Raw genomic sequence first — 27961 nt, forward strand, 5'->3', positions numbered from 1 at the left:
GCAGCGTGTATTTGATTTTCATGTCTCATTCGCATTTGTCTGTGTAACTGACAACTAGAGTACTTGAATATATCTTGTTTGTAATGTTATCCCTTGTTCCTGTGTGTGTGTGTGTGTGTGTGTGTGTGTGTGTGTGTGTGACAATTGGGGTGTTGTGTTTGAAGACTGTATACAATTGTATGTATGTTCGGTATATGAGTGTAAATAGACTGACACCTCAGCTCTTCCCAGATTATTTTAGTATGATCCAGCAATGAACAAAGGCCCATCTCAAGTCATTCATTATTTTTATTTATAATTAAAATAGTGATGAGACAGTAACGGCCAAAAAAGGCCATACTAATAACATTTGACCTTCGAATTCTCATAGCGTAATGTAAACCTGGCCATGCCAGTTCTAAACAATTTTATCAGACAGAAAGTGGAGAAAAAAAAAGTTTATTATATAATATTATACTTATAATATTTAGATTTATAGAGCAAAAAAGGATAAAGGTTTGCATTTTTTTTTTTTTGTTAAAATGCTCTTTTTACGATTTATCCCAGTTCTGCACACACTACTCACTGTAAGCCCCTTGAGTTAAAGTGGTTGTAAACCCTTGGAAATTACTTACCTTACATCGAAGCCCCCGCAGCGGTCCCCCCCACCTCCGGCGGCGACATTTCTCCTGGGGGTTACTTCCGGGTATGTGCGCAGGAGCCGCTGGTAACAGCACAGTCAATGACTGTCACTGACATACGTGCCATTGCTTCAGCTTCCCCCCTTGCGCATGTACCAATGACATCGGCACATGCAGGGGACAGGAGATATCTTCTAAACTGTACAGGTTTAGGAGATATCCCGGGTAGCTACAGGTAAGCCTTATTATAGGCTTACCTGTAGCAAAAGTGGTCTGTAAGGGTTTACAGCCACTTTAACTTCCCGTGCATGCTCCACCTATTGCTTTTACAGTATTAATTGTGGCAGAATGTACCATTCATTGTGCATTGGCAGGAATGCTTGTAGTCCAGTCTAGAAGCATGAAGAAAATGATGACAAAACTGAAAGCAACTGAACTGACCAAGCATGGGGGTTGATTTATTAAAGGGAAATGAACTGTGTATATTACAAGTGCAGTTGCACTCTGCAAGTTGCTCCAGAACTTACTAAATGAGGGAAAGACATGCTAACTTCCATCATCCAATTATCTGCAAGCGTTTTTATTTTATTTCCCTTGCATGTGATTGGGTATTCTTTGCAAAGTGAAGCTTCACCTTCTTTACTAAGCTCTGAAGCAAATGCCCTTGCAGAGTGCAACTGCACTTGTAGAGTCTATTTGACTTTTGTGAATCAACCCCATTGTCATCTTAGAATAGGAAGAGTCTGTGGATACACCTTCCTTATAAGATTTTAATTGAATCCGGACATTGAACTTTATAACTCCAAAGCTTCGTACACACCACCGGTTTTCCTGCCAGGAGAGCTTTTGACTGGGAAAGCCGGCCGTGTGTATGCTTCCTCGCAGTTTTCCCGACAGGAAAACTGCCGGAAATCCCGGTGGGAAAATAGAGAACCTGCTCTCTATTTTCCCGCCGGGATTCCCGATGGTTTTAAACCCGGCAGTTTTCCTGTGGGGAAATCCTACGAGGGAGCATACACACGGCCGGGATTCCCGGCCAAAGCTCTCCCCGCAGTTTTCCCGACGGGAAACCCAGCCGTGTGTATACGGGGAAACTTACCGAGCAGGTTCTCAGTTTTCCCGTGTGTACAGGGCTTAAGAGTTACCAGAAGTCAGTAGAACGTTAAGAGCCCACTCATATTCCAAATATCTATTTTCAGTGGCGTGATAATTTTGTAAACTGACCCCATTTTCTGTTATGTCAAAACTTTGATTTCCTTGTATTTTTTGTTCCCCAAATTGTAAAACATTGTGGAACATGCTGATGCCATACAGATTGTAAAAAAAAAACTATTACCACTTGTTACAAACCCCACAGGTTATTTGCATTAACTCAATCATAGAGTGGATAAAATAGTCCATGCCTTGCCAATAATTACAGCCCCCCCCCTTTACCCCGAGTATATACTTTACTACTTAAAGGGAGATGAATGTGTATTTTCAATAGGTACACATTTAGGGCTACTATTGTAACAACTTTTGTCATGTTTTTCATTTTTTTTTGCTTACTGTTCAATTATTTTGACCTCTATATCTTGTATAGAGCGTTGTAAGTGCTCTTGCCTCTTATGCTTATCTGTATATCATGGACAGTGGTTAGATTATTTTGTTCATGACAGAAGATAGTTTGTTTTCTATAATCAGGTCCAAAGATTTGCACTAACATGAGTTACCAGTAAGGCATTGTACAGTACTGCTAAGTAAAATGTATAGCTTGCCTAGGTAATATACAGAAATGGCTGCCCCCTTTTATGCAAACTTTACACAGAAGCAACATTTTTAAAACATGTAGTGATAAAATACAATATCAAGTAGAAGTAGCTTTTTTGGCCCTACTTCTCCTGTGAGTTACAGGAGTGCACTTAGTTCTGCGCTCCTGTGACCTATTTTCAGCAGACAGCAGGCTAAAGTCCACTGTCTGCTGATGTCACTCAGTTGGTCCAGGCTCTGGATCAATCACGACTTTAATGTCGGGATCCACCCAGATGCCCGGACCAGCAGCTGACTCAGCATCTCAGAGTGCCGATGGGGGACTAAGCCAGCCACTCCTGCCACTCACAGCCTGGGGCTTCAGTGAGCACTAGAGGGGCAAAGCAGAGAGCCGCTGACTGACAGTCAACGGCTCTCTGCCCATTAAAGACCAAGAACTGAGCAATCAGTAGTCTTTGATAGCTCGGTTTTCAGTCTCAGAGGCAGCAAGGGACCAATGCTGCATCCACCCAGGTGAGTAAGATTTTTTTTTTTTTTTTAATTCCCAAACCTCTCTTTTAAGATATATGTAGCTCATAAGAATGAAGGCCATTGAAAGCATTTTGTTATATCAGTTTGAAAAGTAAAAACAAAAACTGTTGATAATGACAGAAATCCAGTGGGCACACTCTTCTTGTGTGCTCTGCTTGTCCCGCACTCTTATCAGTATGCATTGTATCCAGTTTTCTAGACTACAGAACACTTCCAATGTTATACAAAAGAGGAGAAGGAAAGGTTCTGTAGAATAAAAGCAGTTCCCAGTCTAGAATGATCACACAGCTCCTCCATAGAGGAGTGTGCATTGTCACTATAGGATAGAAAGTGTGACACTGACAGAAACGCAGGTGAAAAAAAGCCTGAAAAAGGAAAATTAATGCAGCCACCACATTTATGGACTTGTAAGCTGCAATATATATATATATATATATATATATATATATATATATATATATATATATATATATATATATATATGTTGTCTCTTGTGTCTGGCTTCCCTTTAAAACCAGAGATTCCATTATTTCAATTGGCAAATAGAAACACCCAAGGAGCAGGTGCTGATGGCCAAAGATTAGCCATAGAACCTGTGATTGATATTGGAAATATAGAGCACCCAGCTTTTTTGGAATAATCAGGTTTTCTAAAGCTAAACCAAGGGTGTTCTTTCTGGCCAGCATACAGATATGACAGTATTTACCTTAAAGGGGTTTTAAAGGTAAAAAATGTTTTCCCTAAATAGCTTCCTTTACCTTAGTGCAGTCCTCCTTCACTTACCTCATCCTTCCATTTTGCTTTTAAATGTCCTTATTTCTTCTGAGAAATCCTCACTTCCTGTTCTTCTGTCTGTAACTCCACACAATAATGCGAGGCTTTCTCCCTGGTGTGGAGAAAGCCTCTTGAGGGGGGAGGGGGCGAGCAGGCAAGTCAGGACACTCTCTACTTTGCAGATAGAGAAAGGAGATGTGTGTTAGTGGGGTGTCCTGACCCTCCTGCTCGCCCCCTGCCCACTCAAAAGGCTTTCTCCACACCAGGGAGAAAGCCCGCATTACTCTGTGTAGTTACAGACAGAAGAACAGGAAGTCAGGAATTCTCAAAAAGAAATAAGGACATTTAAAAGCAAAATAGAAGGTTGAGGTAAGTGAATGAGGACTGCACTAAGGTAAAGGAAGGTATTTAGGGAATTTTTTTTTTACCTTTACAACCCCTTTAAGTGGTACCCATTGTACCCAGAGATGCAAGATCCACCTATGGTCTCCAGACCCACCACAATCTTTTAGCCAACCCTGGAACACACAAAGCAAAAATACAGGTAATTTATTAATAACGTGGCTCTCTAAAGCTTGATGAGCTTATTGTTGATCAGTGCATGTGATATTGCATGAGATCAAGCATAATAACATAACATTAAATGTAGAAAGAAAATAATCAACTGATGCTTACCAGCACAGCCTGCAGAGTGCTGTAAACATGACTTCAACCCAGCTTCATGCAGGCAACCCCCCTGACTTGTTTCATCCCACCCACAGCGTTTAGTCACGGAGGTCACCTTCATGACTTGGCCCTGTGGTTGGGGCGAAATTCATCAGGGGGGGTGGCCTGGATGGAGCCGGGCTAAAGTTGCGTTTACTATGACGCACTCGGGCTGTACTGGTTTGTGGCAGTTTGAACTTTTCTTTCTAGAAGTCATATAGAGCTGGGATGAGATTTTTATTCCACATGCACCCGATAGTAGGAGCTACCAGACTTTTTGGATGTATATCTCGAGCGATACCCCAAGCTATGCATGGTCATAACATAAAATGTAATCATGCTTTTTTTGCTCATTCGTTCTTTTTTGTTGCTTAACATCTTAGTTTGAGCAAACTGCTTAATAAAGGGGACTCTATGTGGGTCCGAAACATTGAACGTTGGTTCTACTGATGACTATATGGTATGCTGTTGATATGTGATTTATAAGTCTAAGAAGTGACTCATCCTTTGGTCTCAACTTCTTATAAGAAGTTTCCTTCTGAAGAATTATTAGAGATAGAGTGACTGAAAAAAAGCAACTCCTGCTGTGCTCTCACTTCAGCACACCCACGGTGCTCTGTGAATCCCATGTCCTGGGTGTACCATATGTTAAATGTTAATTATCTAAACAAAGATTTTATATATAAAATTACAAAAAATAGTTAACATTTTATAAACAAAAAAATATATATTTTTATAAAAAGGAACCCAAAGGAAAAACATTCCTTCTGTAAAGAAATCTCCCATCATCATGTGTTTCAGCAAACAGAAACACATGTGGGGCCTCCAAATGTTACATTGTGCTAGTTGACTTTCAAAGAATAGCAATGACCAAAAAAAACATTAAGCAGTAACCGGAGCTCTTCTACTCCACTCCATGATAGAGACTTTCTACTTTTTGAAATTTGTTTTGAAGTGGAAGGTTCCTCTAATGCCATTGAGAAGAAAGCATTGATTTATCTAACTCTTGATTCTTTGCTTAGCAAATGAAATAACAGGTCTTAGACAAACCCAGCGGCACCAATTATATCCATTGTTTTGTGTTGGCAGCTATGAATCTTGCATTGTGCCATTCTTTACACTGAACATTAAATCATCTCGGGAAAAAGACTTTTGCAATAAAAAAAAAACAGCATTTTGCCTTAAGATTCTTTGTGAGTAATAGATTTAAGTCTGTGAATCATCCACCGGCTGCACAAAAAACACTTCACTATTTATGGTCATCGCCTGAAGTAAAAGTAGCCCTTATAAAACTAAAAAGTTGTCAAAATACTCCGAAAATTATGACACACTGAAAGCAGATGCACACACAACATTTTCTCTCTAGTTTTAGATATTTGTAATGGGATTATTCTGTTTTGTTGTATATACCTCTGCTGGAAAGCTCATGATGGTACGAAGTTTATACCAAAATACAAATCACCTAAAAAAAAAAAAAGTTGCTATATGCATACACAATGTATATATATCTATATATCTATACATATATTTATGAATATGACTCCCAGCAGTTGAGCCACTCTCAGGACTTGACACGAGGAACTAAAAGAATAGACATTTTGGTGGGGGCACAGCTCCTCTACCATTAATATTTATGATTTGTTGTTTGGGTTACTAAATCAGAGTTAAGCATATTTGACATGTCATTATATTTCTCACTGTGGGTGAAGCTATCATGTATAGGGGAGGGGATTTAGAGGTGCTTTGGGTATTTAATGATCTGTGATCACTACTACTGGTTGCCTTAATAAAAGTGGGTAGCGTCCTGCCAAAATGTTGGTCATGTAATAAAACTTGTGACTATCTACATTACCAATATGTGCACAGCACCCAGGCACTTTATCCTAATTGTCTTCTTGGACCACTACATGACTTTTGGTGTGTACACACAGATCAGCCATAACATTATGACCACCCACCTAATATTAAGTAGGTCCCCCCTTTTGCTGCCAAAATAGACCTGTCCCATTGAAGCCTGAACTCCACTAGATACAGCATCACATTGCTCCACCAGCTTGCCTTCCTCCCATGGTACCACCACCTTCCCCAGGTAAGCAACACACACACGCACCCTGCCATCCACATGATGTAAAAGAAAACATGATTCATCAGACCAGACCACCTTCTTCCATCGCTCTGTGGTCCAGTTTGAATGCTCACATGGCTATTGTAGGCACTTTTGGCTTCGGACATGGGTCAGCATGGACAGCCTAACCGGCTGCACAGCCCCACACACAACAAATTGTAACGAGCTGTTTGTTCTGACACCTTTCTATAAGAACCAGCATTGACCTTTAAGCAATTTGTGCTACAGTAGCTCTTATATTGGATCAGACAACATGAACCAGCCTGAACTGAGCCTTCATTGGACCACTTTTGGCAAGTCCTGACCACTGCAGACAGGATCATCCCACAAGAGCTGCAGTTTTAGAGTTGCTCTAATCCAGTCATCTAACCATTAAAATGTTGCCCTTGTCAAAGTCACTTAAATCCTTACATTTGTCAATTTTTCTGCTTTTAACACATCAGCTTCAGGCTGCGTTCACACTGTGTGGAGCAGGGGGTCCAGTGTGTCCCTGTTCACCATTTCAGGTCCGAATTCAGTCAGAATACCCCCCCCCCCCCCCCCCATGGATTGCCAATGCATTATCCAAAGTTTCCCTTATTTTTTCTTAAAAAGGAAATGAAAACTCTAAATCCCACTCATTCACTCTTTAATTATCAATGACCTTCAATATTTTGAGATAGTAATTATGTTGAAACCTCTGAAACCTTACAAAGGGTATTCTAATTTCCAGAGGATAATAGTTTTGAGGAGATTCCCCCTAGTTATAACAGATATATAGATACAGTGCCTTAAAAAAGTATTCATACCCCTTAAAAATGTTCACATTTTGTCATGTTAAACAAACTAAAAACGTAAATGCATTTTATTGGGATTATGTGATAGACCAACACATAGTGGCAGATAATTGTGAAGCAGAAAGAAAATGATAAATGGTATTCAATTTTTGTTTACAAATATCTGAAAAGCATGGCGTGCATTCAGCCCCCCTTTACTTTGATAACCCTAACTAAAATCTAGTAAAACCAATTGCCTTCAGAAGTCACCTGATTAGTAAATAGAGTTCACCTGTGTGTAATTTAATCGCAGTATAAATACAGCTGTTCTGTGAATCCCTCAGAGGTTTGTTAGAGAACCTTAGTGAACAAACAGCTTTATGAAGGCCAAGGCACACACCAGACAGATCAGGGATAAAGTTGTGGAGAATTTAAAGCAGGGTTAGGTTATAAAAAAATATCCCAAGCTTTGACCATCTCACGGAGCTCTGTTCAATCCATCATCCGAAAATGATAAGAGTATGGCACAACTGCAAACCTACCAAGACATTGCCGTCCACCTAAACTGACAGGCCGGGCAAGGAGAGCATTAATCAGAGAAGCAGCCATAATAACTCTTGGGGAGGTGCAGAGATCCACAGCTCAGGTGGGAGAATCTCTCCACAGGACAACTATTAGGCCCCGTACACACGGTCGGACAAAACCGATGAGAATGGACCGAGGTTCAGTTTCATCGGTCCAAACCGACCGTGTGTATAGCCCATCGGTCTGTTTTCCTTTGGTCCAAAATTTTAAAACATGCTTCAAAACCGAACCGATGGACCGCTGCCCGATCGGTTCAAACCGATGGTTAGTACAGAAAAGCATCGGTTCAAAACCCGCGCATGCTCAGAATCAAGTCGACGCATGCTTGGAAGCATTGAACTTCGTTTTATTCAGCACGTTGTGTGTTTGACGTCACCGCGTTCTGACCCGATCGGTTTTTGGAACGATGGTGTGTACGCATATCAGGCAGTCAGGCCACTTCAGCAGGGAACCGATGAAAACGGTCCGTCGGACCATTCTCATCGGTTTTGTCCGACCGTGTGTACGGGGCCTCAGTCGTGCTCTCCACAAATCTGGCCTTTATTGAAGAATGGCAAGAAGAAAGACATTGTTGAAAGAAAGCCATAAGAAGCCCGGTTTGCTGTTTGCAAGAAGCCATGTGGGGGACACAGCAAACATGTGGAAGAATGTGCTCTGGTTAGATGAGACCAAAATTGAACTTTTTGGTCTAAAAGCAAAATGCTATGTGTGGTGGAAAACTAACACTGCACATCACTCGGAACATACCATCCCCACCGTGAAAAATTATGGTGGCAGCATCATGTTGTGGGGATGCTTTTCTTCAGCAGGGACAGGGAAGCTGGTTAGAGTTAATGGTAAGATAAATGGAGCCAAATACAGGACGATCTTAGAAGAAAACCTGTTAGAGTCTGCAAAAGACTTGAGACTGGAGCAGTGGTTTACCTTCCAGCAGGACAACAACCCTAAACATACAGCCAGAGCTACAATGGAATGGTTTAGATCAAAGAATATTCATATGTTAGAATGGCCCAAAGTCCAGACCTAAATCTAACTGAGAATCTGAAATTGCAGTTCACAGACACTCTCCATCCAATCTGGCAGAGCTTAAGCTATTTTGAAAAGAAGAATGGGCAAACATCTCACTCTCTAGATGTGCAAAGCTGGTAAAGACATCCCCAAAAAGACTTGCAGCTGTAATTGCAGTGAAAGGAGGTTCTACAAAGTATTGACTTAGGGGGGCTGAATACAAATGCACACCACACTTTTCACATATTTATTTGTAAAAATTTCTGAAAACCATTTATCATTTTCCTTCCACTTCACAATTATGTGCCACTTCATGTTGGTCTATCACATAAAATCACAATAAAATACATTTACGTTTTTGATTGTAACATGATAAAATGTGGAAAATTTTAAGGGGTATGAATACTATTTCAAGGCACTGTGGATGGATAGATTTCACCAGAGACACACGTGTCCAATTGATATGGCATTTAAAAACTGAGGCAGGTGACCACAATATTTGTAAAAAAGCAAATATTGTGTGTCCGATTTAAAAATTACAAAACCAGCAATAAAATAGGGTTGATCTTTAAAATGAAGCAAGGGATCTCACTTTTGTGGACTATTTCAGTTTTTGTAAATTAGCACCAGATTAATGCTGAGATTAAATTGTTACTTTGTTTCCCAAAAGTACACTCAACTAACGGGGTTTAGAACAATGCAGTGTTAATTTCGTTGACGAAAATATGTTTTCAGTGAAGAAAACTAAACTGAAAATAGAATTAAGTAAATTGATGAAAATTATGACAAAAATCAATTCCAGTTTTCATTTAGTCGACTAAAATCTAATGGGTTTAGCTAAATTGTAATACATTATTTATGCATTTCTCTAACATTTCCAAACTTATTAAATACTGCTGGAGTAAAAATTGAAGAACAGGTTATTATTTATGGTATTAAGGTTTGAACATAGACACAGATTTATCCGTTGTAATATATAATGTCTTTTAAATAAAAGCAAGTTTCATAAATAAACAAAAATATTGCTTTTTGACAGACAGAAGTGCAACTTTAAAATATAAAACCCCCCCAAAAAACTGTAAACACTATTGGTTGTAATGTCAGGCTGGAAGTGGAGATAGGGAAGTAAACGGGAGTGAGGGAGTGAACGGGGCAGGGAACTGGGGGGGCTGTTATTTTACACAGTGCTGAGCATTGCTACCTTCCTGGGAGGGGAAACACTCATATCATCACATCTAGACACAAATCTGATGGAGGAATTCCAATTATGTGGTTTGCAGGGCATTGTTCCTGAACTCCCAGGCAGCGGGCAGAGGGAGCCTACATCTCTCAGACAATACAGCTTCCCGATAGAGTCCGGGAGACTGAGGCTTTAACAGACAGGCAGAGCTCAGAGGAAAACAAAAGTTCAGGTGGGTACTGGAGCTTTTAGTTAACTAAAATACTGAGGTGTATGAGATTTTAGTCAACTAAAACAATTCAGAATTCAGAGTAAAATTCGACTAAAACTAAAATGGTATTTTAGTCAAAGGACTATGACTAAGGCCTTGTACACACGATCAGTCCAAACCAATGAAAACGGACTGAAGTTCAGTTTCATTGGTTAACCGATGAAGCTGACTGATGGTCTGATGTGCCTACACACCATCAGTTCAAAAACCGATCGAGTCCAACGCGGTGACGTAAAACACAACGACGTGCAGAGAAAAATTAAGTTCAATGCTTCCAAGCATGCGTTGTCTTGATTCTGAGCATGCCCGGGTTTGGAACCGATGCTTTTGCGTACTAACCGTCGGTTTTGACCTATCGGTTAGGCGTCCATCGGTTCAATTTTAAAGCAAGTTCTAAATTTTGCGACCGAAGGATAACGGACCGATGGGGCCCACACACGGTCGGTTTGGACCGATGAAACTGAACTTCAGTCCGTTTTCATCGGTTTGGACTGATCGTGTGTACAAGGCCTAAAACATATTTGAAATCTGACGTCAAAATTAACAGTGGAACATTGAGGGTTTGACAACCAACCATCATCTTACATCAGTTTATAATCACTCCAGTGAAAGCTGGAATTGTATTATCTGATGTGTATTATATAACTCCCACACACTATTTCATTGAATAGTTAAAGTGACACTAATTGATACCCTCTTGCTCCAAAAATAATCCATACACATCCACTACTTAATGGCCCTGTAATCAATTTTTCTATTTATATCTATTTTTTATCTATTTATAATCCATTTCTTAAGTGAGCAAGAGAGGATAACTAGGTTCTTACATACAGGAGATCATGGAGAATGAACGTAGCCACCCTCTAACAGGAAGTCGGATCACAGCAGCAAAAGCAAAGGAATTTGGCAATTTGGAGGAGGCTGAGAGCAATAGAAGGGACTTTTTTGAGTTAAGAAACCATGTTTGAATAGATTTTATTATTAACAAGAGTTTAGTGTCACTTAAAGGGGTTGTAAAGGTACAATTTTTTTTTCCTAAATAGCTTCCCTTAACTCATCCTTCCATTTTGCTTTTAAATGTCCTTATTTCTTCTGAGAAATCCTCACTTCCTGTTCTTCTGTCTAACTACACACAGTAATGCAAGACTTTCTCCCTGGTGTGGAGTGTCGTGCTCGCCCCCTCCTTTGAACTACAGGAGAGTCAGGATGCTCTCTACGTTGCAGATAGAGAAAGGAGCTGTGTATTAGTGGGCATCCTGACTCTCCTGTAGTCCAAGGGAGGGTGCGAGCACGACACTCCACACCAGGGAGAAAGCCTTGCATTACTGTGTGGAGTTACAGACAGAACAGGAAGTGAGGATTTCTCAGAAGAAATAAGGACATTTAAAAGCAAAATGGAAGGATGAGGTAAGTGAAGGAGGACTGCACTAAGGTAAAGGAAGTTTATTTAGGAAAAAAATGTACCTTTACAACCCCTTTAAGTACTTAAAGTTCCTTCTAGAACATGAGGCATGGATGATGTATTTCTGAGTGTGCTACATTTGGTCTTGCTAAACTCTGTTGTATGTCTGTTTGGATGTTACAACCACTCCTGGCATTTCTGTTTTATGTTGTTTCCTTTTGTCGGCTCTTTGGTATGTGTCAGTTTTTGTGAAAATAACTGAACGTCTGGCAGAGTGCATTATGGTTCAGGACCTAAAAAATGTTTTAAGACATGGTTGCCTACAGAGTAATGCAATGCAAAGAGAACTGTTAATATCCAATGCGCAGTAACCTGTAGGAGCCAATCAGATTGTAGTTCACTGACATCAAACCAGTGAAAATAATTTTGATTGGCCCTGGTGTATTACTGTGCTTGGCATATAGATGTCTGCCTTGGTTGAATAAGCTCAGCGGGAGGTAACATCATTTTGGATGTCTGGAAGATCTGTTGGCCTTATGATGATAAATGTCTGAAGAAAGCACTCCTGTTGCCCAAAGCAATTAGTTTCTTCCTTCAATTTCACATACTACCAGGGCTGGACTGGGACAGAAATTTGGCCCTGGACTTCATCCAGACTGGCCCACTTTGACAGGTCTCTCCCATGGCGGCCGGACAACTCCCGCACCCCGCCGGCCACCCAAGCCCCCTCTCCCCCTTCACTAGCCACTAGCCGTTCTACTTTATTAGAGTAGAACGGCTGGTACCAGTGGGGAAGCTAGACATTATTTCACCCGGGGCAAAGAATCAGTTAGGTGCCCCCTTTATGGGACAAGATTAGGCAGAAGTGAGAAACTCCCAGGCCATAGCTGTTGAGTCGGCTGTCTGTCCCCTCCCCCATGCTCCTCTGTCGTCCCCCATGCTCCTCTGTCATTCCCCCTGCTCCTCTGGTCCTCCACCCTGCTTCTTTGTTCCCCCCAGGTAAGTGCTGCGGGAAGGGAGAGACAGAGGAGCAGAGGGGGGCGGCAGTCCGCTGTCACTGAAGCCAGCCCACTGAGCCATCGGCCCACCGTAGTCCCAATGGCCAGTCCATCCCTGCATACTACAGTTCTGACATTAATTAGTTGCTATGACCATTGACCATTTCAGCCATAAGCCCATTAGCTTCTCCGGTTACTTTATGAATCTGCTCCAGAAAGAAGGAAGATCCTGGTTCCTGAGGACAACCTGCAGAGTGCTCCTTTCAGACGTATACATACTTCAGGCCCAGTGTGATTTTCCCGCATGTCAACGTCCCCCAATCCCCCAGATCACTCGTTAGTCTCTTGTTTCTGAAGGTTCCAGTAAATACATACATATGTGTTCGATTTCCATGCTGGTATTTTTAAACAAGCACAAATACAATTTGTAAATATATTAAACTTAAAAATAAAAGTTTAATTTTATTTATGATAGTAATACAATATTTTATACACTGAAGCTGCTTGTGTGATATGTACATTGAAAAATGGTTACATGGCTGGTCAAAAGCATGGAGAATATGTACAAGTGTGTATAGATTTGCACATAGGAAATAAATCTTGTTTTCTACAAAATCCAAAGCATTGCCAGTGTGGTTTGTTCAGTTTCCGAGGGATATACGAGACAAAAAGAGGCCAAATTGAATGCTGCTTGAATTCATGTTAAAGCTAATTCATCATGGAAAAAATTCAAGAGCCCCCTCCCCCCATGGCGGAGGAGCAGGCTGATGAGGTCGCGCTCTCTGAATCGACCAATCAGATGAAGCTTTGTATTAATTTACAGAATACAAAGCAGCCTATGAATGGCTGAGCGCTGCTCAGACTGACTTTGCATTGTTCCAGGTTTGAGTAGGGAAATCTCTGTCTCACAGCCAGAACCCAGCACTGTGTACTGTATGTAGCTGAAACTACAAGCAGTTTATACAGTGCATAGAGCAGGGCAGCTCTTAGTGAAGGAAATCGTTCGTTTGGACCAGCTGACACAAAATTATATCCTTATTCTCCCAAAATAATTTGTCTATATCCACTACTTAACCACTAGCCTACCGCCCACCCTCATATGATGGCGGGACGATAAGGCTCTCGTTCTGGGCGGACGTCATATGACGTATTCGCCTTTCCTGGCCACTAGGGGGCGCTCACGCACCGCCACGGCATCACTGGGGACCCGATGCGCGTGCCTGGTGGCCGCGATGTCCGCCGGGCTCCCACGATTGCCCAGTAACTGAGCAGGACTGTGGATCTGTGTGTGTAAACACAGAGATCCATGTCCTGTCAGGGAAAGGAGACCGATGGTGTGTCCCTTGTACATAGGGACACCAATCGGCCACCTCCCCCAGTCAGTCCCCTCCCCCTACAGTTAGAATCACTCCCTAGGGAACACATTTAACCCCTTGATCGCCCCCTAGTGTAAACTCCTTCCCTGCCAGTCACATTTACACAGTAATCAGTTCATATTTATAGCACTGTTCGCTGTATAAATGTGAATGGTCCCAAAATAGTGTAAAAAGTGTCCGATATGTCCGCCGCAATATTGCAGTCACAATAAAAATCACAGATCGCTGCCATTACTAGTAAAAAAAGAAAAAAATGCTATAAATCTATCCTCTGTTTTTTTACCAAAAATATGTAGAAGAATACGTATCGGGCAAAACTGAGGAAAATTCTTTTTTTTTATATATATATTTTTGGGGGATATTTATTATAGCAAAAAGTAAAAAATATTGCTTTTTTTTAAAAAAAAATTCGCTCTTCTTTTGTTTATAGTGCAAAAAATAAAAACCACAGAGGTGATCAAATACCACCAAAAGAAATCTCTATTTGTGGGGAAAAAAAATAAATAAATTCATTTGGGTACAGTGTTGCACAACTGCGCAATTGTCATTCAAATTTTGACAGCACTGAAAGCTGAAAAATGGCCTGGGCAGGAAGGGGATGAAAGTTCCTGGTATTGAGGTGGTTAATGGACTTATAATCTATGTTTCATTAAAGGGGAGTTCCAGCCATTTGTATGTTTATTAAAAGTCAGCAGCAACAAAAAGTGTAGCTGCTGGCTTTTAATAAACAGGCACTTACCTGCTCCAGCGACGCGCCGGCCGGGGCTCCGCTCCTCTCCCCCCCTCCCCGGCCGGCATCTTCATTTTCAGTGTGGGCACCCTGCCATGACAGCTTTCTGCTTCACGGTCGGGCACCTACTGCGCATGTGCGAGCGGCGCGGCACTGCGCATGCGCGAGCGGCGCGGCCCGGAGCCGCGCCGTGTAATTGGCCAGGAGATCGCCTAGGACCTGTGACGTGTCCTAGGCGATCGCCTACAGCAGCCACTTCCTGAAGGCGATTAAGCTTAGTCGCCTACAGGAAGGAGGAAGTGGGACAGGAAGTCCCACTCGTGCTGAAGCCCCCACTCCCCCCCCAAAAAAATTACATGCCAAATGTGGCATGTAAGGGGGAGAGGAGTGGGTTAAGAGGAAGTTCCAAATTTGGGTGGAACTCCTCTTTAAACTGTTTTTTTTTTACTGTTACTGGGAGCTCCAAACCCTCACTGGATTTGGGGATATACAAAGTTGAGTGGGCAACTCGACACCCTCCAGAGCTCCGAATAAAAAGGGATGGTATTGATATTGGCAGGGAACAGAAATAATATATCTTAGAAAGAGCAATCATTTTAAGAGCCGCTATCCTACCCATACTGGAAAGAGTTCAGCTTCTATAGAGGAATATAAAAGTACATAATTGGCTTGGAGTAGCATGGAAATGTCCAAAGTGAGTTCTACTCCAAGATACAGGAGTGAATGAGGTCACCATTTACATGGAAAAGAAGCTTTGATAAACCTCATGATTGAATCAGGGAGGTTAAAGTGATTGTAAAGTCTTGTTTTTTTTTTTTTTCTCTAAAAAATAACAAACATATTATACTTACCTGCTCTGTGTAATGGTTTTGCACAAAGCAGCCCGGATCCTCTTCTTTTCGGGTCCCTCTTTGGCACTCCTGGCCCCTCCCTCCTGTTGAGTGCCCTCACAGCAGGTAGCTTGCTATGGAGGCATCCAAGCTAAGTCACAGCTCCCTGTGTCCAGTCACACACAGAGCCCCGGTTCAGCCCTGCCCCCTCTATTTCCTGATTGGCTAACTGACTTTGATTGACAGCAGCAGGAGCCAAAGGCACCACTGCTGTGTCTCAACCAATCAGGAGAAGAGTCCCAGATGGCCGAGGCACTCGTGGACATCGCTGGACAGAGATGGGGCTCAGGTAAGTATTAAATCTACACACAGAAGGCTTTATATCTTTGAATGCATTAAGATAAAAACCTCCTGACTTAACAACCACTTTAACGCCCCAAAGTTGGACAAGAGTTTGAATAGATTAGGCAGGGTTACCACCAGTTCTGTGATAAACATTACCAAATTGTCCATGAATAGAGCGCATGTGTGAGTTGTACAGCATCTGCCAATGCCGCTAAAATCTAGATTAGATCTAATATAGAGTGCCAATATTTCAATAGCGACAACGAATAGGAGCGATGAAAGCGGGCATATGCCTGTTCTTATATGTATGACTTTTGAGTTATAGCCATATGCAACAAAACTAGCAGATGGATTTCAGTACAAAACACCAAAAAGGGCAAGAAACGTCAGTCCAAACTTGCCATAAGATGTGAAAAAGGAAGGGCCAAGACAGGAAATTAAAGTTTTGTAAAGTCAGTTTGTTTAAAAATAACAAATAGATTATACGTACCTACCTACCCTCCTCTTCTTGGGTCCCTCTTCAGTGCTCCTGGCCCCTCCCTCCTGTTGAGTGCCCCCCACAGCAAGCAGGTTTCTACAGGGGCAACAACGCTGAGCTAAGGCTCCCTGTTGCCATTCAGACACTGAGCCGCGGCTCGGCCTGCCCCCGCATCCTTTCTGTCTTTATTGGCTGGCTGACTTTGATTGAATGGGAGCCAATGGTGCCAGTCCTGGGCAGCCGAGACGCTGCTGCAACATCACTGGATCTAGAGGTACCTCAAGTAAGTATTAGGGGGGTTGCTGTACTCAGAATTCTTTTTATCTTAATGCATAGAATGCATTAAGATAAAAAAAACCTGCTGCCTTTACAATCACTTTAATATATATATTGTGACAGGAAGTCAGGTAAATCTGGGGGTGTTGTCACAGATGGGAGATACATTTCTGCCTTGTTTAGAAAATTCACCAATTACTATCAGGTGTCGGCTGCAGAAGTAGCCAGAAAGGTTTAGGGACGTTGAATAGCTTCAGCTGTTCAGAATGAGGAATTTAAGGCCTTTATAAATTGTCCAGAGGATTACTACTCAATGCTGCATCCTGAGGCTTGTTGAGTTAAGGAGAGCAGTGAGCTGAGGAAGACTTCTGAAGGTGAAGTGTTTGATATCTTTGCTGTGTGATAAAAAAATCAAAAAGACTATTGTTTTCTGCTGGAAGACCAGCAGTGTCTGCCCAGCAGTAGGCTGTGCCAGACTCCATAGGTAGGTTCCTGTGTTGTGAAGGTAGACGGCCCAAGTGGCCAGGGTTTATTTTATGTTTTGTTTTGTTTATGCTGTTTGGATGCTTGCACTTGTTTCCAGCATTATGGAAGAATAAACCATAACCCTTGTTTTTTCAACCACCCACGGCTGCCTCTCTGTATAATTCAGTGTGTAGTGATCCCACTCAGGAGGCCACACCCCCCCCCCCCCCCGCTACCGAGCTAACCCCTTACAATATATATAACCAGAGTGGAAAGGCCTGTACACATGATCAGATTTTCCAACGGGAATTGTGTGATGACAGGCTGTTGTTGGAAAATCCGACCGTTTGTATGCTCCATTGGACAATTTTTGTCGGATTTTCCGCCAACAAATGTTGGATAACATGCTTTAAATTTTTCCAAGAAACAAATGTGTGTTGTCGGATTATCCGATCGTGTGTACAGAAATCCTTCAGACAAAACTCCAAAGTACAAACATACATGCTCAGAAGCAATGCTAACCATAACACAACATTAGCAGAAGTTGCCCAAAGGGTGGCGCTAAAGAGCTGATAAACCACGTAGTTTTGTGTTTGTTGGCCGACAATTCTCTGCCAGTTGTATGCAAGACAAATTCCTGGTCAACGCCCTTTGGACAAATGCCCTATGGTTTGTCTGCGGAAAATCCGATCGTGTGTACCAGGCTTAATTCACCCTGGACTATCGTCCTGGCCAATCAAAACAGCAAAAGATCATATCCTGAAATAAGAGAGTCTGAGGGAACTCCAGGACACTGCCACACTGAAGTGGAAGGAACCAAATAACTCACCAGAGCACAGTCAGTGAATACTGCTCCAGTCTGTCACCAGAGACCCACTTGTTCCCCCACTGAGTGCTGCCATCTTGCCCATTGTAAATTATAGGGAAGGTGAAGCCAGGCTGCCAGTCACAGTTCACACACCAAAGACTACTCTGCCCTTCTTCTGATCAGCTCTTAATGTTGGACAAAAAAAAAAAACGGAATGTGAAACCACCAATAGGGTGGATTATGATGGTACTACAATCTATATATACTGCAGTAATAGAAGTTCACTTTATTATTCCCAGCCTTTCATAATCCCCACTCTTCTGTAGAAGGGTCCCACAATAAGACAATAGGTTTAAAGAACAAACATAAAATAACTACATAAAACACTGTCTATAAGTTCCTCTGCAGCTTCGGCACATCAAAGCTTCCATCAGCTACTAGATCAATGCTTGTACTTTTGACAGTTCTAAAGAAAGTTTGAATGTTGCAGGAAGGCTGGAGGTATTTTGACATCACTCGCAATGACAGCGATCTAAGCTGCTCCAGATTTTATTCTATTACAGCAGGAAAAAAACACAGGCCTGACAGTCTACTCTAAAAGCTGTTTCTACGAGTCTAAAATCATTTTTTTAAGATGAAAAAAGGCCATCTTAACATTTGCCACTCTTATAAAACATATTAACCTTCCTAATTTGCCCCAGTCTAGTAACATTTGCGAAGGTTGGCCACAATCTGAGTAGCATTCCCCGTATTTATACTGTTACATTTGCTGACAGTGATCTGTTACCATTCTTAACCACTTGCCCACCGGGTTAATTCTGGCACTTCTCTCCTTCATGTAAACATCACAATTTTTTTGCTAGAAAATTAATCAGAACCCTCAAACATTATATATTTTTTTTTTAGCAGACACCCTAGGGAATAAAATTGCGGTCATTGCAACTTTTTTTCTCGCACGGTATTTGCGCAATAATTTTTCAAACGCCCTTTTTTGGGAAAAAAAACGGTTTCATGAATTAAAAAATAACAAAACAGTAAAGTTAGCCCAATTTTTTTGTATAATGTGAAAGATTATGTTACGCCGAGTAAATAGATACCTAACATGTCACGCTTTAAAATTGTGCACATTCATGGAATGGCGCCAAACTTTGGCACTTAAAAATCTCCATAGGTGACGCTTTAACATTATTTAAAGGTTACTATTTTCGAGTTTCAGAGTAGGTCTAGTGCTAGAATTGTTGCACACGCTCTAACGCACGCAACGATACCTCACATGTGGGGTTTGAACGGTGTTTACATATGTGGGCGGGACCTGCATGCGTGTTCGCTTCTGCGCGCGAGATATCGAGGACAGGGGCGTTTTGAATTTTTATTTTTTAATTTTTTTTTTATTTTACTTAATTCTTTTTATTTTTACACTTTTAAAAAAAATTAAATAATTGGATCCTTTTTATTCCTATTACAAGGAATGTAAACATCCCTTGTAATAGGAATCAGTGTGACAGGTCCTCTTTATGGAGAGATATGGGGTCAATAAGACCCCACATCTCTCCTCCAGGCTTACAAGCATGACATCGGTGAAAAAAGAATCACCGATCACATGCCGACAGCCGCGATTGCGGCTTTGTTTACTTCCGGGTACTGGGCGTGATGTCATAACGTCGCGCCCGGTCCTCCGACGGTAATAGAGATGACTGTGACCATCTGGTCACCAGTCATCTCTATGGTTCTGCAGCGGACGCCGACCGATTCGCTCTCCGGGCCCCCGATGGCACGGGAGAGCCCGGAGAAGCACCGGATGGCGGCGGGAGGGGGGGGCGTCCCCTCCCGCTGCCTATAAGAACGATCAAGCGGTGGAACCGCCACTTTGATCATTCTTATGGTGCAGAGAATCGGCGGCTGAAGACGGGGATATCTGAATGATGCCTGTAGCTGCAGGCATCATTGAGATATCACCGCTCAAAGTGGAGGACGTCCTTGGTGGGAAAGAGGTTAATTGTTCAATTACTGCACTATAATTTTACAATTTAAGCAATATTTTTCATTTGCATACGCCCCAAGCAGTGAAAATAGAAGATATAGCTTATATGAGTCCTGGCATGCTATGATGCCTAGAGAAGTTCGAGTTACATTAATATTTCTATATGAATCACATGGGATTAAAAGCAGAATTATATTTTTTGCATAATTACGTTGGTCCAGCTTGGCTAAACGTAAGGATTGTGAATCCCCAAATTTGGAAGAGTGTTTATCTCTCCCAAATTGTCTCTTTTTTCTTTTTATTGTAAGTATTGTGAAATTCATGGGGTTTTGCCCAATTGCAGTGCTCTTCTAGTGAGTTCACTTCGGCCTGGAAATACTCTTGTTGGCCCACGATTATTTAAAAAAAGTAAAAGTTACAACAGATCATTTGCACTTACAGGGGTTTTCACCATCACTACAACAAACACAAAGGTAAATGGCCTCTTGGCTCACGCTGGCAGTGCCACTGCTCAGACCTCAATCTTAGGCCATTTGGCTGGCCTCTCAGAATGTTACACAACACCGCAATGCTCATGTGCAGCTCTGCACCTTTCTCTCTTGGCTCTCCCTGCTGCTCTGTCCCACTCCCTGGCCTCTGGGCAGTGGACCTCCTGTCTCCAGGTGGAGCCCTGAACTGCAGACAGCTCCTTGATTATAAAGGGTGTGCATCCCTTCAAACCCAGCCTTTAACCCTGGACACAGGGTTAAAGGCTGCTTCATCCCTCCCAAGGCTCCTTGAAGTCTCCAAACTCCAGAATCCAGTACCCAGAAAACTGGAAGACCAATTTTAGAGCAGCCATTCTGGATCCCCTTTAATCTGTACTTGTGAGAACCTTGTGTACCTTCTACCCCTTTTACCACAGTGGCAGGGTCTGAGGTGGTCTCAGTATCCATATCTGACATCTAGTGGGGATGCTGCAAATCACTGTGGCGGTCCACACTTCATGCAAAGAGATCAATAATCTTCCGGGTGCTGCTATGGCAGCTTCCCTTCTGCACATTGCTCATGGGGGTTACTTTCTCAGCACCTCTGCCTTTCAAAGAAAGCCTTGTATATTTTTTGATGCATACTAAAGGCTGGATGCACACTGCCGCACGGAGCGTCTCAAAGCTGGGGTCCGGTGCATCCCTGTTTACCATTTCAGGTCCAATTTCAGCCTGAATTTTTGGCTGAATAAGGACCTGAAACAGATCTGAAGACGCAAAGGACTCCTGTGCAATTCGCACCGTAGCCGCTCCGGAGATGTGTAAACTGGCTCCATTAAGAGATGATCAAAATCTCCTAACATGCGAATTGGATGCAGAGAAATCCACATCCAATTGACAATAGTGTGAACCCAAGAGGAGGGACAGTCATGATATTGACCTTATTCAAACAGAAAATGCTTTGAGTTCATGCATAAAAAATACAAGACGTTCTATGAGTGGCAGAGGTGCTAAACTAGTAACCCCCTTATGTTCAATGTGCAGAGGGGAAATCGCTTACACAGAACTCAGAAGATCTTGGCTCTCATTGAATGTAACGCTGCTTACTACAGTGAATTATGGTATCTCCAATGGCCCTCCTGATATTAGATCTGCATACTTACACATACATTATTAGTATGCAAAAAATATAATTCATGGAGTTCAGCTTTTACATCACACTGACGACAGCAAACGACACTTACTGCTGTGAACTGCCATACTGTAACACTGTACTGTCTCTTAGCAGATATAGGTAACATGAGTAAATATACAAGTCCCAGAAGACCCCCTAATTTCTCCCCTGCCCTCTACTGCAGCTAATTAAGCACAGATTTTATTTGATTAGCTGCTTCCCGGTAGCTGAGAAATGCAGCTCTGAAACCACAATTGACAAATGCTCAATGCTTCTGGGTTCATTATTCAGAGGGGTGTATCGGGGAACGAATGTTCCTTGATGTCCTCCTTCTTCCACTGCCTGGCCAGTTTACTGCGGACCCAAGTTCTCTGAAGGATTGGGACAGCCTGGGAACCACTGCGAGCAACAATGAGATGGGAAGGGGTCTAGCTTTGGAGATGGTGCTCCTCACTCTTGTACAGGTATTTGGGCTGTAGAGTGACCCAAACACCTTTATTAGTTGTAGGGGAGATTAGAGAACAGATGTTCCTTGATGTCCTCCTTCTTCTCCCACTATTTGGCCCATTAACTGCGGTCCCGAGCTGAAGGTCGGAAGAGGCTGGGAACCATTGCACACAACAGCAGGGAGGGTGGAGGAGGTCAGGGTTGCCGTTTCTTACTACTGTAAATGTGATTGGGCTGTAAAGCCACCTGGATCACTTTTACTGGACAGCCGATCACCGGCTAAAAGAAATGACACCAAGCTCATGAGCTTGTGTTAACCACATGAAGTTCACAACATTTTAAGACGGCCCAATGACATGAAGTGGTTAAAGCATATCTAACTCAAAAACAAAAATGCAGCAACAATGCAACAGTATTGCAGCTTACCAGTCCTAAATGTGGTAATATATCACACAGAACTAGCAGGTAGTGTGTGAGTCAGCGACCATCTGGCAGCTATAAGGTGGATCATAAGGGATCAATAACAAGGAGGGGGGCAAACAAAAAGATATACCCAAAATGAATTAATAAGAATTAGTCCATACAGTCCATAGTAGTAAGTCATATCAAGAAGTCCACATGATGGATCCACAGGTGGATGGGGATTGCACACACCGTCACCGGCAGCTCCTCAGCAGGAAATTCTTTATGCTGTTTTTGTTTGTGTCCCATTTCCTGCTGAAAAACGTTCTGCTGTTTTTGTTTAGTCCTAAATGTGGTGGATATATTAGTTTCCTTTATTCAGCCTTTTCTTTAGCTTTATTTTCACCTAATGAGCCCATGTGCCAGTAACACGCTTCCTGTCTTACGGTGACAAAGCTCTCCCAGAGTACTATATCTATGGAGAAGGAATGTTTTTGCCTTTTCTATGGCACTCATGTATAGGCTGTCAGTGCTGTTCAGTAAAATAATGCTAAAGCCTGGGCTGTGTGATGACATCCCCCGGGGGTATGTCCATGACAGCCTTGACTCACAAGAAGGCTATGAATGATGTTGGCCATCAATCAACCTGGAAATGGAGGGCAACGAGTGGTGAAGGAGGATGCAGAAGGCAGCACTGGAACGTTAAGAGGGTGGGTATTTAATTTATTTATGGCCTCTTTTATCTTTAGGTACAGGGATCTGAGTTAAAAACTGTAACATTCTATGTTTGAGTGCTGCTGCAGCTAAGAGTCAGGCTCAAATGCAATATAGTGAGTGTACACAACCTGATAATACGTCAATGACTAAAGTTCTCCTTTCAGCCTCTAAACAGATAGATGCCTGTATTAAAAATTTACGTAAACATATAACCTTAGCATGGAAAAGCATTGAAGGTTACATCGCTAATTTCTAAGCCTTCATAATCCAGATCGAGCATCACAAAAGGAACGCATGTTATTCCAAGTACAGTTTGTGCTCCGATTCCGGATGTTGGCTACAAGTGTTCTCATCACATTGAAAGGCCTTTGTTTTTCTGCATTAGGACGGCCGTCCTCTTCTGTCTATTGTGTGGCAGACAGCTTAGTGAGCCGCATGCCGCGGAAAGACGCACTAAGTCTAATGAATAGCAAGGAGAGCGGTGATAACAGCACAGTTACCTCCTGAGGCCTGCAATCCTCAATTCTATTTAGCTGAGAAGAGCGGCTTTCTGTCAAGGCTGGAAATGTTACTTTGTATCAGGAAAACTGTTGGTCTATTGCTTTGTTTTTCATCCCGCCGCCTTGTAAGCAATACAGATTTGTATGGCTTTGATGCCTTGGATTTGGAATGTAATGAGTAGGCGGGAGGTCTAACGACTTGATTACCTTGCGTAACCTTTTCTTCTGTCTCCCAGAATAGCACCGAATCTTAGCCTACTGCAGGAAGATAAGTAATCCATTATATAACTTTTATAACAACACTGTGTGAATTCAGACACTTTTTTTCCAACAAATATTTACTTTTAAGGGACAATGTCGCTAATAGATGACTGGCTCATTGAACAAGGCTGTGATATGTAAAACACTCAGTATTGGTTGGCTGGTAAAAACACCGGTCTACTCTTTAATCCTGTAAAGTTGCATTCTGTTCTGTAGCCAGTAGTTGTTAGACACATAGGGGCCTGGATTCAGAAAGTTTATACGCTGGCGTATCTATTGATACGCCGCGTAAGTTTTAAGATGCGCCGTCGTATCTCTGCGCGGTATTCTTGAAGCTAGATACGGCTGAAATCTGGCTTCAGCCGACCGACGTAAGTCTTAGTACGCCGTCGTATCTTGGGTGCATATTTACGCTGGCCGCTAGGGGCGCTTCCATTGATTTACGCGTCGAATATGCAAATGACCTAGATACGTCGATTCACAAACGTAGTTCTGTCCGGCGCATCTATATACGCTGTTTACGTAAGGCGTCGGTCCAGCGTAACTTTACCCCTCATAAATCAGGGGTAAGTCATGTTAGGTATGGACGTCGGAAACGTACGAACAGCGTCGTATTTTACGTCGTTTGCGTAAGTCGTACGTGAATGGGGCTGGGCATAGGTTACGTTCACGTCGACAAAGCATTGCGCCGATGTATCTTGGGGAGTATTTGCGACGTGACTCTGAGCATGTGCGCGTATGCGCCGCTCGATTGCCTATTCATTTGCATGGGGTTACGGCTCATTTCAATACAACACGCCCATTGCCTGGATCATTTGAATTACGCAGGCTTACGTCGGCCCATATACGCTACGCCGCCGTAACTTCGGGCACAAGTTCTTTCTGAATACACTACTCGCCTGACTAAGTTACGGCGGCGTAGCGCATATGAGATGTGCTACGCCCGCCTAAAGATACGCGCATCTTTCTGAATCTGGCCCCTGATGTCTATGGGCAATCTGTAAGGGCCCATTCTGACCAGTCCATTTTTGTGTGCTGCATTATTGCACATGCGTTACCATGTCTTATGTGGTGTTAATGCATATAACAATACTGCATCAAAAAATTGGGCACTACAATCTGTCAGACCCACATATGTATTTTCAATTTATCAATATTTTTGTCAACCTGAAACATGAGCTCCTTTCGTTTGCCCTTGAGCTGCCTATCAGGTCTCCTAGAAAGTTCCCTCTAAAGCCAACTGAAGTCTTTTGATAGTTAAAGAGTTCTTCAGACAGTAAAACAAAAAAAAACTCAGCATGTGGGGAGGTGCGGCGGCAGTAAACACTCCAGAGTCCAGATGCAGTAACAGAATTGTATTGTAATGAACGTTCAACAAGCACAACTACCCGTCGGGAATGCAACCCAACCGAGAGCACTCACAGGATGTTGTAGCAAACAATGTAGCAACAGATCTCGGATTCTCAAACAGAGTCTGTCTTGAGGAATAAGGATGTGGCACAGCTGGTCTGTGCCCAAACAGGGAAGCTTTTAGGAAGGATGGCGTGTCTCTGTTCTTTCCCTACTTATGGAATCTCTCCCTACTGCGAATACTGTTCTAGTCAAATGGGTGACTGGTGTTCATACACTACCCACATGCCAATTGTGCACCAAGCCTGGGAGCCAGGGTCTTAAATAAGATCTGCCTGACCCAAGATGACCACCAGAGTCACATGGGGCGGCAGCATGCAACCAGATAGCTCCCCCAGTGACCCAGGAAACCATAGGGGAACCATGTTCCTCTTGACTCCAACTGCAATCTAGCTATGGTTGAGTGCCACCTGCAGTGGAGAAATAGACTGCACTTGCCTACAAGCAGCTACAAATACTGAAGCTGCTGACTTTATTAAAAAGACACTTATGCCCTGTACACACGATCGGTTCGTCTGATAAAAACAGACCGATGGACCACTTTCAGCGGACGAACCGATCGTGTGTGGGCCCCATCAGTTGTTTTCCCATCGGTGAAAAAAAATAGAACCTGTTTTAAAATTTTCGTATGGTTAAAAAAACGATAGAAAAAAACGATTGTCTGTGTGGAGGTCCATCAGTCAAAAATCCATGCATGCTCAGAATCAAGTCGACGCATGCTCGGAAGCATTGAACCTAATTTTTCTCTGCAAGTCATTGTGTTTTACGTCACCGCGTTGGACACGATCGGATTTTTAACCGATGGTGTGTAGGCAAGACTGACGAAAGTCAGTTTCATCAGATATCTGATGAAAAAATCCATCGGTTCGTTTTCATCAGACGAACCGATCGTGTGTACAGGGCATTACTGTACCAGTTCAGGGATCCATTTCTGACCTCACCCGAGCCCTTGGGTTCCTGCCATCTAGGATGTGGGAAGCCGGTTTAGACTCCCTGCAGCTTCACAACCAACTTCCCATTGCTCTGTGCTTTGTGAATAGATCTTTAGCATCCTTGGACCTGTAACGTGTCCCAGGGAGGGAGGGGAGGAGCCAAACTTCTGCTCTTACCACCTCAGTGGTCTAAGCAGAAGTGGGGAATTTTCAGAAATAGGTGCCTGCCCCCCCCCCCCCCTTAAAGTATGAATAGTATTATGCCGCGTACAGACGGTCGTTTTTTGCGATGAAAAAAAACGACGTTTTGAAAAACGTCATTTCAAATGACCGTGTGTGGGGAAAACGTCGTTTTATGTCTTGAGAAAAACGACCAAAAAAAAATTCGAACATGCTCGAATTTTTTGTGTCGTTTTTCAAAACGTTGTTTTCTGTGTCAATTAAAATGATAGTGTGTGGGCAAAACGACGTTGAAAACGACGTTTTAAACCCGCGCCTGCTCAGAAGCAATTTCTGAGACGGGAGCGCTTGTTGTGGTAAATCTACTGTCCAGAATGGCTTCAGCACATTCGTTCGTTTTAATAGTAATGAAGAAAAGACTGCGCAGCATTTGACACAATGCATTTAAATGCTACACTAAAACCCTAGTTTGTTGTGGCTCATCTTGTTACATAGTTCTGACAACCTTTTTTGTTTTTGAATTATTTTTGTTAATTTTCTTTTTTTTTGTTTATGCACATCTCCATGTCCCTTTTTTATTTTGGGTTGTTTAATGTATTTGAGCAAATGAATACCATGTTTAATGTTTGTTATTTTGGAGTGTGTGAAGTCACCACAACAACATAATATCTTATTATGCAAATTACCCACAAGGAGGTTGTTGTCCCTTGTTAATTTTTTTTTTTTTTTGGTGAAATGTGTTTGCCTCCTCACTAATGATCTCTATATATGTTTAAAAAAAACACATGTGAACTTTTTTCAGAAACAAACAAATACATTTATTCATGTATAAAATAAATAAAATAAACTTAAACACATCTGTCAAACCAAAACATATCAAAAAAAAAAAAAAAAAGCCCGGAATAAAGTAAAGGAGACCCTGCTTGGATTTTGCAAGGCAAGGGTCCAGCAAGCAAATAATCCAGGCTGGCAATGCCAATGTTTTGGGATTAGGGGCACCATCTCCTCACTTCTTCCTCTTTGGTTGAGGCTTCCCTGCAGGCTTCCCTGCAGGCTTCCCTGCAGGCTTCCCTGCAGCCTTCCCTGCAGCCTTCCCTGCAGCCTTCCCTGCAGCCTTCCCTGCAGTCTGCCTCCTCGGGGGCTGGGTTTCATGAGCCAAGTTTGTGGCAGGAACCAGAGCAGGCTCAGGAAGAGGAGGAGAAGGATCAGGAGCAGGAGAAGGAGCAGGAGTAGGAGAAGGAGCAGGAGTAGGAGAAGGATCAGGAGCAGGAGAAGGAGCAGGAAGAGCAGAAAGCACAGGAGTGGGAATCAGCCCAAGATCTATATTTTCATGTAGGTTGCCCAGTGAGGCCATGCTTATGGCCTTGAATATGATGTATTCGCAGCGCACACGCTGGGCCCGCTCTAGATTTTGTAGCTTGGCTGCGATGAGCGCTGCGAATCCCTCTTCCTCAGATGGTTGTTCTCTGATGGCCGCAG

This window comes from Rana temporaria, chromosome 4 (assembly GCF_905171775.1).
Source record: "Rana temporaria chromosome 4, aRanTem1.1, whole genome shotgun sequence".
NCBI lineage: Eukaryota > Metazoa > Chordata > Amphibia > Anura > Ranidae > Rana > Rana temporaria.